At 42.1% G+C, this 13,522-nt stretch overlaps 1 protein-coding gene across 10 annotated transcripts in view; it reads right to left on the bottom strand.

Annotated features, from left to right (window-relative positions):
- Positions 1-13,522, bottom strand: part of PRDM2 (PR/SET domain 2) — a 118,668-nt gene that overhangs the window by 46,555 nt on the left and 58,591 nt on the right. The window contains exon 2 of one of the 10 annotated variants that reach the window (XM_081817526.1): positions 1,666-1,724. The exons of the other annotated variants lie outside the window; for them this stretch is intronic. The gene's annotated coding sequence lies outside the window, so the exon portion shown is untranslated. The remainder of the gene's footprint in view (positions 1-1,665; positions 1,725-13,522) is intronic. 10 annotated transcript variants of the gene reach the window in all.

The raw sequence follows: 13,522 nt of genomic DNA, 5'->3' as shown, positions 1-13,522 counted from the left end.
CTGGGCTCCAGGATGCTTAATTCAAAAGTTATATCCAGGGAAGTTTTTCCCTGGATCACAAACACAAAAATGTTGTAAGACATTATGTACCACCTCATGTACCCCAAACAGCCCAAGGAATGACCCTTTCTCACCCCTTACTTCCTACTCTGTAGAGGTCTGAGCTTTTGAAATAAGTAAAAATGGAGGCATAGTGGACACTTGGCCTGTTACGCATAAATCTTACATTAAAACAAGTCACACTGAGAAATTTAACAGAAAAACAGATGTCAATTTATTGTAATACAATCCCTTACAAAAGCAATTCAAAGATTTTCTGCAGCCTCTCAAGTGCTATACAAAGCTGGTTAGCAGGTCATACAAAAAATTGGCCATATATATAAACAGAGTATTAAATAAGTGAAGTTCCTAGATATATATTACAATGAAACAGCACAATTTTAATAATACCATTCACTAATACATATTCAGACTGAAATCACACAACTATCTAAAAGGCAAAAGTACTACTTTAAGTTTTATTCCCGGCCTAAAAGAATATTAAAACACCTAGCTGATACTGAATGTCAGTGTCTACTTTTGGCCTCTCTAAACTGAATCGGTGAGAAGTGCACAACCCCCTCCCCGCCACCTCCAGGTGCCCTCTTTAAAAAACAAGACCAGGAAACCTTGATTCCCTCTGAAGAGAAACCACTTGAAGTAGGGACACGTGCATCCTACTGAGAGGCCCACAGGCTGCCCGGGCGTCCCGCAAATGATTTCCTCTGTCGTGGGCCTGTCCGATGCGCTGGAGGACGTTCAGGAGCATCCCCTGACCTCCACCCACTAGATGCCAGCAGCACCTCCACTTTTAACTGTGACAAGCCAAAGTCTCCAGACACGGCCGAATGTCCGGGGTGGGGATGAGAGGCCTCCCCAGGTTAAGAACCACTGGGCTGAACCAATACAATACAGGTCACGAAAGATATAATGGGGTTCTGCAGTCTATATATTTAAGAATTTTAAAAGTTTTTGAATCCCACTAATAAACCACTTGTAAAAATTAAAGAACAATTAAATGTATTCCCAAGTAACTTTGGTGAACACTAACAGACTTAGTTTATCGTGGAAATGAGTCTATCATGAATCTAATTATCATTCATTCATGAGACTGAGATTACCAGACACATGAAATGATCCTCACAATCTTAATCAGAACCATCTAACACTGGAGTTACTTTCCATTAGGACCGTAGACTAGAGATAAAGGGGCTATGGAAACCACCTGTCCTACCTGCTATTTTGAGAGAAAAATGAAGGCCAAGGCCCCAGCGGGACTCATAATCAGTCTACGAGAGAACAGAAATTAGGGCCCGGGTGTCCCGACTCACACTTAGGCATGCTTGGTGTCACTCACAAAGCCAAATACTGCGGTAACAGAGTAACAGGTGGGGGAACCTGCTACAATTCTGTAAGTAAATTTCTTTTCCTGATACTTGGTTTCTGTTCTATTTGTAATCAAACTAAAAGAGAAGACAAAAACAAGCCTATAACCAAAACAACCTCTAAGGACTCTTACAAAGGGGCGTGGGGACTTGTTCGCGTCTGTGAGGCAGGAGGGGCCTCGGGAATGGGTCCGGCCGGCAGAGCCCGCTGGGAGCCTGGTAAGTACACGTGTGCACTTACCATCAGGTGCCTGAAGGGTCCTACATAGAAGCTACTGCCAGCTGCGTGCTCCACTTGGTCTAAACAAGAAAGATACAGGAATGAAACACAAGGAAAGTGAAATGGAAACGCCAACAAAGAACATAATGGAAGACAGGACAAACTTCATGTATATAAGGAAAAGAAGTACACACACAGTTATGAAGAAAACTGAATGAAATAAACAGAAGGAAAAGAGCAGTTACCTACTGCATCAAGGTTCTCACACACACAAAAATAAAAATTAAAAAAATTAATCTTTAACTGTGTTCTCAGCTGCTGACAGGAAGACCCACTCGGTATACTTACTCTCAGGCCCGTGCCACGCCCGCGCCGCAAAACAGATGCTCTTACCACTTTCTGCCGAAGACCCCGACGTCCCCATCCACGCCTCTCATCTTACAGATACCCAAGGACCAGAGACGTGAAGTCATCTGCCCAAGGTCACGCAACTAAATTAGCTCTAGAGCCAGAATGAACCCACAAGGATGATGATGCTAAAGGTGTTCTTGCTACTACATTTCTTAAGACCAGTAATGACACAGTAAAAATACCATATTCTGTACAAAGCAATTTCTGTTTTTAAAAGATTTTATTTATGAGAGAGAGCGCATGCGCATGAGCAGGGAAGGAGTGGAGGGAGAGAATCCCAAGCGGACTCCCTGCTGAGCGTGGGGCCCCACTCAAGGCTCAATCCCACAACCCTGAGATCATGACCTGAGCCAAAACCAACAGTCAGAAACTCAAGAGACTGAGCCACCCAGGCGCCCTTACAAAACACTTTCTATGCGTTGTCTCACTTGGTTTCAAGGGCAAATGAAAGAAAAGTGGTAGAGATGTCCACTGCATTTATAGGAAAGGAACAAGAATCAAATTAGAGTGCAAATTTTTTTTACCATTTCAATGTTATCTGATGCCAGAAACACTTCTCAGTCAACGCTAATCAGTCAATTGAGACACAGAACCTCAATCTAAGCAAATATGATTCACCATTAAATAGTACCAATAAAACTGGGTTTTCTAGTGAAATAGCTACCATTATAGAGAAGTCCAACAGTCATAACGGCTACTCTTTATAGATAATGTCTAGCATTATACCTCTGGTGCCTGGGATGCAAGTTGCAAAATGAAAATTGCCTGAAGCATCACATAAATAATTTAACCTAGGTCTGGACTGTGTTCTACTATCTACTAAAACTGGTCAAACACTAGCAAATTCTACAGAATAATGTTTCACTTAAAAATGTGCAGGCTTCAGAGAAAACACAAAATTCTGGAAGGCGTGCTCAAGTTACATTAAAAATTCATCACAACAGTGAAGGCTCCCGCATTTCGTGATTTAAGTGAATTAAATTTAGAACCCTATGTAACTCTACGTGCACTGCCTCCTCACTGAGCTACCCAACTCCTAGGTATAAAAATCAGAATTCAGTACTGGCGCACAGAAGCAGGTCTACCTGATCTTTGCGTAGGGAGTTCACCACCCTACTCAGATACACAGTTGATTCCACACCAGGTGAGACCCCATCTCTGAGCTCTTACCATGAAAGGTCATCAAGAACATGAGCTGCCCTGAACAGGAGCCTCCACAGACTCCCCCAAAGGAACCCCTGAAGGACCCCCCGGAAGGACTTCCCCCGCAAAGGACGGGCTGTGCCTGCCACCTCCAGTGCCTCGCCTCTCGCTGAGCCCTTCATCTTGGCAACTGCGCCTCCATCTACTCCCCTTCCAATGGAGCACCACTTTGCAAGGTTACCTCTGATCTCATGACTATGAAACCCCACATTTCTTTAGGCTTCATTTGCCCCAGGTTTTCCCTCCGTGTCTGACAGTTTCATAGGTCTGACATTCATTCCTAAGATTCCTCTCCCCAGCCTTGTGACACCACCATCTACCATCTCCTCCTTTTGTGACCATTCTTTCGCAGGATCTTCCTCTCCTCCCTGCCCTCAGCTGAGAGGGTCCCTCATAGGAAATCTGAAGACTGGGGGCTTTCGTACAAGGTTGAAGAAAGGCTAAGCCAAGCGCACACATCTTAAGAGAACAGAACAGACATGGGACACGGGAATAATGGGCTATGTTAAAAGGGAAGAGAGAAAAACCTAGGATTTGAAGCAGAAAGAGCCTCAAAGGTGGTCTTATCTGCTCCCCAAACTCCACAAACACGCCTCTTGAAGCTTTATCTCATTATAGGAGTTGTCTAAAATCTCACAGCAAGTTGGTAGCAAAACTGGGACTTTTATTCCCATCCAATTCACTATTCTGTCCACTGTGTTCTAGAGGCCTTGCTGTGAGTGACACTTTCTGGGCCCTAATTCTTTCACCCTTAAAAGAGATAATTAACGGTGCCATCTGCATTGCAGGCAAGTTTGAGAAATTTATCATAAAAACATAAAGACAATAACAGAGCTTTTCAAATTTGTGAAAGGCAAGGACAGCAGGCTGGCACGGCCCTGACAGCAGCTCTCAGAACACCAGCTTCAGAGGCAAGTCCGAGTTCACAGGCAAGGTGAAAGGCTTGGCTGGGAGAAAAGCACAAAGTTCAGGGGCGCCTGGCTGGCTCAGTCGGTAGGGCACATGACTCTCATCTCAGGGTTGTGAGTTCAAGCCCCACGCTGGGTGTGAAGCCGACTTAAAAAAATAAAAAAATAAATTAAAAAATGTTAAAAAGCATAAAGTTCTTGTTAAATGACTTCTTCATAGGATTAAAAGACACGCGCACGCACAATCTCTAACAGACCAGGTAGTGAGAAAGGGGCATCGGTGGATGACAGTCAAGTCGTGGGCTGAAAGAATGATGACCGAGATGTTCTGTGGGAGCTGGTAAAGGAAGCAGAGTCAGACCGCCAGCAGTTTTCTATCTGGGGGTGGTTAACATTCTGCAGTTGGTGCTGATGGAGGAAAGAAGCTGGAAACATATATGAAAATAAGTTTTCCACAAGGAATTAACAGTCCATTTCAAAAATTTTAATGTATGCTTAGAAAAGAAAACCGGAAGATAATGACTTGGTAAAGTCAGCAGAAGTCACAGTCAGGGAGAGCGGGAACTGAGCAGCAGGACCGAGGTGAGAGCAGAGCCTCCAAAACCATGGCCAGAAAGGCTCCGGCAAAGGTCAGCCCAGCTGCACATGGGACGGGGTGCGTCCATCAGATGGTCAGAGTGGCCGTTACGGCTGCCCAAGGTGACTTCCCACTGGGGGAAGACGAGCCACTCAGAGTCTAGCCCCGCCTCTCCACAGTGTTTGGGAGAGAACATTTTGAAGCAGCAAGAGGCCGTGCAGCAACTGGTTTTCATGAAAGTAATATGCTATATATTTCCTATACATTTATTTTATACTTAACTTGAAAATGTACCTAACAGTAAAAAAAATTCTGTTAAGCAGTTTGGGCATAATTTCAACCCTTTTCTGTAGTCAGACTAGCCAAGAGAGCCGTCTGTAATCCTGGAGACAAATTATAAAAATAAAACCTCTCTGGTTTTAAGTTGCTCATAGTATTAAAACAGGACTCTAGGCTTTGCTTCCAACAGAAACAATGGAAAAGTTCTGGATTTTTCAGAGCCGTAGATCCCAGTGTAAATTCCTGGGATGCTTGCGTCGCACGCGGGGGGGGGGGGGGGCGGCAGTGCACAGCCTTTGCCCCTGTGGAGGGTCTGGCCCACAACTCTTCCACATGCCAAGCTCAGGGGAGGAACAGCAAGGATCACATCTGAAGGGAGCTTTTAATTTCTCTAAAAAAGGCTTTTAGTGGCTTTGACTGGATAATTCCAAATACCAGAGAAGGCTCCCCAAATAAACTTTAATAAATTCAAATCGAGAAAGCACTACATTTCCTTATACTCTTTGGAACCTCAAAGTCTTGTGGCATGAGCAAAATGATTTTAGAGACTAACTAAATACCTCTGAAACTTGAACAAGCTGCCAGCCTGTCTACTTTATAATTATTTTAATTTCTAGGATTCTTCTCAGGGATCTTCAGTAGCTTTTCTCTTACAGGGGAAAAAATATATCTAAAGTCTGAAAATCTTCCATATAAAACGTGAGTTGGCAACTACATTAACTCCAGTTTAAGAGTCAGTCCCCCGAGGCCAAACAAACAGGGACTGGGAGCTGAGTAGGGAGGGGTGTGTGGCCGGCGCCTGGCAACCCCCTGAAACAGAACACACGGCCACACCCTCGAGAATTGGTTATCCTCAGCTGAAAGTAAAGTCATTTATGATAAATTTTACGATACTATATCCTGATGAATGAACTGTGAAATTCAGATTAAAAATACTTTCAGGAAATGAAATCTAGATATAAATCTGAGAGAAGACACCACTACAACACTTAAAATCATTATCTACATTTGTTTACAGAAATGCTCAGAGGAACAGTGGTCAAGCCATATCACTAAGGAAGATATGATACCTGTTTATGTGTTCATTTTTTCTCATTTTTCTAGATGAACATTTGGCTACAGTATGGAAAAAAACTAATGAATACATTATTTTTGAAAGAAATGCCTAACAAAGGCAAAATTAATGAGGCAACTGAAAATGGCCACTATTGGTTGAGATTAACATATGCAATTTTATAACAGTACAATTTGGGAAACGTCTCAATGGTCTACTTTGCCTACACAGCAGGAAGTACTGAGGTGCTTCTCTTCTCCCTATCTCCTACTTGTACACCTAGTCTGAGTGTCCAGAAAAAAACATCAAAATTCACAACAGACACACATTGAAAGGGGGTGTAAAATAGTCAGAAGAGACATTACTGAACAGCCGACACTGCGCAAGCATTCAAATTACCACTGCTAACCTTTTCTGTTCGGCAGGTCGTCTTCAACTTGTTTCCCTGTGCATCATGTGACTTCCAACAAAAAGTTAATTTCCCTCCCCCTTTTGAGTAGCCACAAACCTTGTATTCTTTTTCTTGTTTCACTGCACTTGGTTATTGTATCCCTCATTATTTAAATCAAAAATCTAATTTAAATAACCATGCTGAGTGCCTCCCAGGCATAAGCGAAGGGTCAACGTGTTGGCAGTCAACCGTGATCATCATGACAGTATTGTTTCCTGGCTTTTCTTCTGCTTCTCCTAAAAATGTGAAATTAATAGGCCATGTTCTGATAGAGGTTTAAGAAACAGGTTATAAAAATAAAACAATCTACAGAGATACTAAACTACTCATCACTTGGATCTACCGTGGGACACTTTTATTCCAGTATAATTTTTAAGACTATTAATACATCACTACTGCTAAGCAATCTCATTCTCTTCTTCCAAGACCTCAACCGTCTTCTGGACTCCTCCACACCTGCAGACGTGCCTCTATCAGAACTTACGAACGCTCCACCAGGGAAGGGCCTGGACCTCTGGGGGCTTATGCATGCACACAGACCAGCACAAATTTGCCCACTCTGCTAACTCAAAATGCTGTCTTTCAGATTCAAGTAGAGAAGGAACTAAAATGTATTCTCCTCATAAAGTAATTATTTTTTAAGTCACCACTTACATTTAAATTCAAGATTTTTTAAGATCTGCACCTAAGAACAAAATCATACTAACTAGCCTATTTGACAATACATCTCACACTCAGGTGCACTAGCCTCTATCACACCACTGTTCAAATTTAGCTCACACTCAATTCTTGCAAGAGAAGAATTTTTCCCTCTAAATACTTTGTAAAGTTTCTGGAACCATGGTGAAACAGAAGTATTTTGATTTTTCTTGGATGCTTAATATCTACAAGACACTTTGTTAAAAGCTATAGGGAATGAATATATGTATACACACACACACACACACATTTAGAGATAATATATATAAGACCACAAAGATGTCTGCCCCAAAGGAACTTAAGACTGAAGTTACGTCCAACTTTGTGAAAAGTTAAGTCCCTTTGCAGAAAGGCCCTACCTAATGTCAACAAGAAGCAAATGTTGAATGGAAAAGATGTTCAAGAGAATCTGAATCTCATTAAAAATAAAAATGAGGGAGGGGAAAGGAGGGAGGAAGAAAGCAGGAAGAGGGAAGTCCAAGGAGGTGGGGAGAGGGAGGGAAGGGACACAGAGAGACAGGGGAGGGGATGAAGTAAATCTCCATCCAGCCAGGTAGAGCAAGGACACATGCACAGCTGGGGCCCTCCTGAGGCATGGAAGCCATGGAACCCCAAGCACTGACACGACAGCCTTTCAGAAACACCAAATCTTCTCAGTGCTGGTCTCCCAGGATTAAGCCACATTCTCCCGAGTTGATGCTTCTCTCTTTCGTCAACATAGGGATAAAATAACGCCCCCCCAAGGAACAAAGAAATCTGGGAGCAAGGGCTCACCAAGGACTAGAATTTTCAACAGTTGCTTCCTAGGCCAGTGCCCAAGGCTGGAGAAGGGTTTCCCTCTCACTCCACTCATTTCACCTGCTCCCAAAAGGTTCCTGTGCCCCCAAAGTCATACATCTTTCCTGCAAAGACCTGACCCCAACTTAAATGAAATTCTGTCCCTCCCCGGTGTGTTGGGGTGGTACTCGGAATAAAACGGGTTCTCGAAAAGCACAAACCCACAAAAACTGAAATCCACAAAACTGAAACTATACCGTGCAGCCTTGGGCCATGATCTGATTAAGGAGAAATGACCCTGGTTAAGGCAGACAGGAACAAGCTATAATACACACTAGTGACAACTACCGGATACCGTCATCAGGAGGAGTGCGTCAGATAATGCACAAAAAGAACTCTGCACAGTGCCTGACACAGACGGAATCAATGGAATCAATTGTAAGGATTACCCACAGTAGATTCTACAAAACAAATTACAGAAACCCCACGCCTACAAGTCTCAATTGTCAGCATATGTTCCTTCTTATAAAGACAATGACATTCTGCTTCCACTAACAATTCAGAATTCATCCATTTGTTTTGTTCATTTGTTCTCCAGTGATTCACACGATCCCACCCAGGTATCACTATGGAAATGTACAAGTCCAATGAGGACAGAAGTTTAACTGAGTGCTTCAAACACTCACTAATGCACCCATCAATATACAGTAGTAATGCTCTAACAGAAGCTGTGAGTACATTTCAGTGTTTTTTAATCTGTAACCTACTGATTTTATTGCTTCTAACCAACTGTCTAAACATTAACAGTTCACTCAATGGTTCTTAATCTTTTGGGAAAGAAACCTTAGACACCCTTTGAAAATCAGGCAACACCTAAGGTCCCTCTCCCCCGGTAGTCACAAAGAGACATAACCACACTTGGAGGCTCATGGACCTCTGTGTCATCACAGAGTCCAGCTCTAAGTTCATGCAAACATACATATTGAGGGGTACACCTGTGTGACCCCCAAAAAGACTCCACTCCTTAGACTGCTCAATAAAAATGCTGCACAGAAAATCAGGACATTTGTTTCCTTAAAACTGATACCGTCAGCTTCCCTGGTAACCCGCAAGAAAATGACTCTCACATGTTTTTTCCTGACTGCATATCCAGGAAGATGTAAAATGACAGATTTTCTAATCTGTCACGTGCAGCACGGAAATTGCTCCCACACAGTTACTTTCAGGGCTGCCTGATAATTTAATGTCTAAGAAAACGTACCCAAAATTCATCCAAAATGTCAACCACACAAAATTTGGTCACAACAGTACGGTAGTCACGAGTGGTTTGGATCACATAGAGGTAAGACAGGAGAACAAGAAGAAAACAGCAAACCCTTCATTTGGGCAACAAGCAAACAGTCAAACATGTTTACTTCTGCCCAGGCACAAGCGACAAATCAAATTCCAGGAGTTATCTAATCCACCAATCCATGTAACCACAGGTGTCCTAGTTTGAGTAACTAGTTAAACAAGACAGCTTTTAAGGGAGAAGCAGGTCTCTAGCCCATGAGTTCTCTAATGCCATGATGTGTATCTAGTTGCAGACCCACAGACCATCTTACCTAATTTTCAATCTATACTTAATTCACTTTGTGTCACCAAACCGAAACATATGGATTTTAATAAGCCGTGTTAGAAGATGTTGGAACTATTCCTTTATTTTTTCAGAAGGGCCACCATAAGCCAAAGGATGGACAGAGTTATCACAGAGCTAATTTTGCCAGTGCCCACCAATTAAAATGGGACGGACCAAGGTCAGTGTACCAGGCATATTCCTACGAGGCTCTCGCTTGAGGCTCACAGCAATCCTGCAAGGCAGATCTTATCCCCATTTTACAGACAGGTAAATTGAAGAGCAAAACATGTGAAGTAACCTGTTCCAAGTCATACTGCTATTAACCAGTGGAGCTGGGATATGAACCTGGCCTCCGAATTCCAAGGCCATGTTCACAATAAAGTCCACACATCGTACATCTCCCAGAACTCAGAGGTAGAGCTGGGTCAGCAATTTTTCCCTTCTCGCCTCCCCACAACAGACACACACAGTTCAGGCTCATTTTAAACAGGTTATCCATGTGCAAAGTAGTGATCAAGTTGTATTTAACAGAGAAGCAATAATGAAGCTCAGGCAGTATACTCATGTGCTTTAGCACAGTTGGAAGCTGGAGGGAGCACAAGCATCATTCACCGTTAAAACAGAGCTTACCAACTCCGTGTACTTTCTGACAATGGCCCATGAGATTTAGGGGATCCCTGTCTCTCTAAAACTGAAGAGGGCCAGGAAGAGCATGAGTTAGGCATCACTCCTTCTTGATTTAGTATTTTCTATACTCTCGTGCAACCATAAATTGAATTTATCTTGGCACACAGGCAGCAATTTACATCTTATATCCGGAATTCTTGAATTCATAATTTTGATGGAATCAAAACTGTAAGTATCAAGCTTAACTCCCAAATTTGATCTTGTTATCAACGACACGATCACATGCAGCAAGGAAGATACTTCCTGTGACAATATATTCAGCAGCTAATCAAACTGCTTAAACACGCAAATTTGAAATTTTAAGCCCCTTAGTTCAAAAATCCAACCAAGACTGACTATCTCTAGTTACTCCTTTTGATTATTGGTCCGGAATGACAATGAGAGGGAAACTGCAAATTCATCCGCACTGTCAATCCTACAATAATTACAATCCACAATGTGTAACTGCAGGAGGAACGTGCTCCCCGGGGGGAGAGGAATGTGAGGCTTCGGTCTGCGCTGCGCCAACATTAATCCGCTCACGGAGAAGGTACCAAAGGCAGGAGGCGGAGATGAAAGCCCTCATTCCTCACGGGGGTCCTCAGACACTCTGCCCAAAACCAGCAGTCACCTGACTGTGAAGAAACAGGGTCTAAAAATCTCTTATGTTAAAAACAAAAATACAGAACCAGAAAGGCATATTCTACCCCTCCAACTGGCAAGAGAATGAAAACTGAACCTAAGAAGCCCAACAGTAGAAAAAACTAAAATAACAAAAGGCACAGGAATTCACATTGTTGCCCATTCTAAACTGTATGACAACTTCAAACACTGCACACGGTTGGTTTTGGGGTTCTAAACAGGGGTGAACAAACCAGTTTGTCTTCATTTTTGTGGCATGTGGTGTCTCAGGAAACCTACAAAAGACTGCCCCAATAGGAAGGATTAGAAGTACAAGGGGAAAGACTGTTTACCACCGCAGCTATAATAGAAAGGGGGGGGGGGGTTAGCCTAAGCAGGTACTTACTGGTTTTCTTTTTAACCAAAGCAAAGATAATTCTCTGCAACTACACATAACTGGTAACATAGTTAATTTATTAAGGATGAAATTAGGTTTGGGTCATTCAGATACTAATTAAATTAATAAGAACATATAAAATGGAAGTTTTCCAAGTATCAAATTAGCAAGGATTTTGAATGTCATAATCTTATTTTAGAAACTGGTATTTTTATATATCCTACACATACAGTATCATTACTTTATCATCAGAATAAGTCTCTAGCTTCTGAAACTATTCAAAGACTCTATGTATATTAAAATATATTGATACATAATACTTAAAATAACTATACATGTACCAGCTTAGTATGAAAATTTCCATCAAAAAGTATTTCTAAATTTCAGGGTCATGACCACAAAAATGGGAAGAGGAAATCGGTACAGCAGAGGGTTCAGAATGCTGAGAAATTTTGTCTCTTACCCATAATCCCTCAGAACTTTTTCTTCTTAATGTATGTGCCAAGTTTTAACCTTTTAAAACAAAGCTACCTCCTAATTTTTAGAGGAAAGGATAGAACAGAAAGGAAATTGCTTTTGGAAAATGAAAGCACAGATTACTAGGCAGAGGTTCTGTCTGGACTACATCGGTGTGTGTGTTTGAGGCATGGGGGTGGGGCGTAAATGACCTTAGTTAAAGACCAAATCTTTAAAACTACGTCAACCAAACTCTTATTAAAAATTTCAGGTAGAAAAGGCCATATTATGTTTTGCTACAAATTCAGGAAGTTTCAAAAAAGTTTCAAAACTTTTTACTTATTCCAAAGACTCTACAGCAAGGTAAATACAATTAAGAAATCAACCCCTGCCCCTCATGAGGAAAATTCACTAGAGCACAAAGGCAGGTTAGGGCAGCTCCCTCTTCCTTGTTTCTTTTCATGCTTTTCCTTCTGAATGAGTCAATCCGCTAGAATAGGAACAGCTTTAAGAGCAAACAAAACCTCTTAAGAAAGTGCTGCTTCCAACAGTTCAAATGAGCTCCTCTTAAAGGAACAAATAAAAAATAAAAAGCCACCCCCCAAATAAACACTTCAGATAAAAAAAAAAAAAAAGACAAAATCCCTACCAAATGGTGTCACATCATAAGAGTGAAAGAAAGTAACAAGCATGATTTAACTCCACAACGAATCAGCACTGCACTTACCACCAGTTTCCAGATTTAATTTTTGGAGTGTATGTAAATTAAAACATGTTCATGATCTCTAACATTCAGCTTAAGAAAACTTTCAACATTGGGGCGCCTGGGTGGCTCAGTCGTAAAGCGTCTGCCTTCGGCTCAGGTCATGATCCCAGAGTCCTGGGATTGAGCCCCACATCGGGCTCCCTGCTCAGCGGGGAGCCTGCTTCTCTCTCTCTCCCACTCCCCCTGCTTGTGTTCCCTCTCTCGCTGTGTCTCCGTCAAATAAATAAATAAAATCTTTAAAAAAAAAAAAAAAAAGAAAACTTTCAACATCATATTGTATTCAACGGAACAGCCAGTCATTCTCAACACAAGAACACTGGTGCAGAGAAGGAAGCTGAACATCATCGTCATCTTGAAATCCCCAGAAGACGAAGCACAAGAGCTCCCTGGTCCTAGAAGTGATTCGCCCCCAACCCCCCACCAAGCCATCAGCACTGCAGAGGGACTTAGGCCAAGGCAATGTCTCACTCTGTTCTTGCGGTTTCTAAACCGATTTCAAAAATAATATAAAACCTGAGAAAAATGAAACATTCAGGAGCAGCCCAAACCAACAAATGCCATTTAAAAAAACACTTAACAGACGACGGCTAACAAGGGACAAAAATGTCATCTATTAGTGTTTTTAAGAACTGTTCATTTGAGGTGCTCAAAGGAATACAATAAATCTATTCAATCCATAAACCCCCAAGGCAAAAATAACTGAAGGCATTAGTTCTCAGCATAAGTTCGCTTTCTAATACCAAAGGCTTCCCTTAATTACACTGCCTTATTATTTAGGATTAAAGTGGGCAATTCTACAGCGAGTAGTGAAAATTCATCTTGGCTAATTAGTAAAGCCTTACAAAACACTGCTACTTATTCAGTATGACTGTCCTACTCAGAAACATTATCAATAAAAACTGGATTTAGGCAAGCCGGAGCCGAAGAACGCAGGAGCCAGGCGAGCCCGGGGCCAACCACGTGACCCATCGGAGCGCCAGTTCCCTCACCTAGGA

Source organism: Leptonychotes weddellii, chromosome 4 (assembly GCF_054177405.1).
Source record: "Leptonychotes weddellii isolate Sample4059 chromosome 4, ASM5417740v2, whole genome shotgun sequence".
Classification (NCBI taxonomy): Eukaryota; Metazoa; Chordata; class Mammalia; order Carnivora; family Phocidae; genus Leptonychotes; species Leptonychotes weddellii.
This window is presented reverse-complemented; position numbering and strand designations above follow the sequence as displayed.